The following is a 2089-nucleotide window of genomic DNA, read 5'->3' on the forward strand; positions in this document are numbered from 1 at the left end:
GAAGTCAGCCTGAGCAGGAAAGTATGTGAAATGCTTTTTTAAAAAAAATGATTTATTGTTATTGTAAAGGTGACATACAGAGGAGCTACAATTATGTAAGTCAGATAAAGAGTACATTTCTTTTTGAACAATGTCACACCTTCCTTCATTCTCTCCCAGTTTTCCCTCCTGTCCCTGTCCCCACCCACTAGTTGTATAGTTCATTTTCAACATAGTGTCTAATAGTATTATTGCTGCCTTTGTTCACCCTTTATCCCTCCATTTCTATGCATCCCCATTCCCTCTCAAATTCAGATAAACAAACAAGACAAAAGAACATGAAAACAAAATTAACAACAAAGGAAAACAAAACCCTCTTGCGTCCATTTCCTGGAGTTTATTTTACTGAATATTATTTTTTACTGTTAGATGCACATAGCTATTGTGATTATCTCCAATTAATACCAAATAGCCAAAAGTGGAGCTATGGCTCAAATAGTAGAGGACTAGCCTGGAGTAAAAAAACTCAGGAATAGCGTCCAGGCCTCCAGTTTAAGCCCCAGGACCAGCATGTTAGAAATGAAGGAAGGAAGGAAGAAAGGAAGGGAGGGAGGGAGGGAGGGAGGGAAGGAGGGAGGGAGGGAGGGAGGGGAGAAACAGAGAGAGAGAGAGAGAGAGAGAGAGAGAGAGAGAATGCAGTTCCCCAAAATACTGCATTGGGGTTATGTTGCTGCTTTTCTTAGCATATATGAATTAGAGAGCATTTCAAGTTGGGTTAAAGGTAGAGATCAAGAGAACCATTCTATTACCCGTACTTGGTTACATCAGTATGCCCATGAATAGATTAAAACAGAGAAACACTGGCTATTGTTTCAGTGAACAACTTTTTCAATTTCTAAGGACCACTCACTTCCCTATCCCAGAACCCAACAGCAGGAAGAACAAAGCCAAGAGTCCCTTTGCACATGCACTGGTTTATCTATGAAGCAGAGCCCTTTGGAGTCTCCCTTGCTTTATTTTCAAGCACACACTTTCACTCTACTAAACATACTCTCTTCTACTGCCTAAATCCACTGCTATGGAGGCAGGCTGAAAATGACCTAGAAGTGACCATCTCAGCCCTCCCTCCACCTCCACCTGACCTCCCACCCACAGAAGCCTTTCTGGTTAGTATGACCAGCTTGTCCTACAGCCTAAGCTGGAGGTTGCTAAGGGAGCACCCAGAGCTCTAGTTAGGAATCTTGGTGAGTTTGTATTCACTAGACAAATTTCTATTTTTGGTTCCTCTATCAACCGGTTGGGAAACCCACGCAAGCCGTTTAATTTTTCTGTGTCTAAAAAGAATCCTTTCCAATATAGTAATATAGCTACCTTCTATTCCATAAGTCAACAAATGTTAGGGAGAACTTCACATGACACTTCTATGGGTGAGCACTATATAATTAAACCCACTGGCTGTAATACAGGAGCTCTCGAAATTGAATAACCAGATATTCTGTCATTACAATGTCCTGCACTGACAAGCTCCAGTGGCTTACACCTTTAATCCTAGCTACTCAGAAGGCTGAGATCTGAGGATCATGGTTCAAAGCCAGACCAGGCAGTAAACTCTGTGAGACTATTATCTTCAACTAACCAGCAAAAGCCAGATGTAGACCCGTGGCTCAAGCAGCAGAGCTCCAACCATGAGTGAAAAAGTTAAGAGACAGCACCCAGAGCCCGAGTTCAGGTCTAATGTTGGCAATAATAATAATAACAACAATAATAATAGTATGATATACAATATTTATTTCTCTTTTTTATTTTACTTAACTTTTTTTTGAGACAAAGTCTCCTTTGTATCCCAAGCTCACCTCTAACTTGTAATTCTCCTGCCACAGTCTCCCAAGTACTGGGATCACTGGCATGTACCAAAATATTTCTTTTAAACGAAGCCCAGTAGAAATAAATAGAAGTGTTTTAAGCTTAATGGTAGATAACAGAACCTTGTTCATTTTCTAAATGTGTATGCTACATGTAAATACCCATAATAAATAGTCTAAGAACTTTTATTAAAACCTTTGTAAAAACACATGCCTGCACTTCTATAGAATGAACGCATGTTGATGAT

The sequence above is a fragment of the Perognathus longimembris genome, unplaced genomic scaffold (assembly GCF_023159225.1).
Source record: "Perognathus longimembris pacificus isolate PPM17 unplaced genomic scaffold, ASM2315922v1 HiC_scaffold_5827, whole genome shotgun sequence".
Classification (NCBI taxonomy): domain Eukaryota; kingdom Metazoa; phylum Chordata; class Mammalia; order Rodentia; family Heteromyidae; genus Perognathus; species Perognathus longimembris.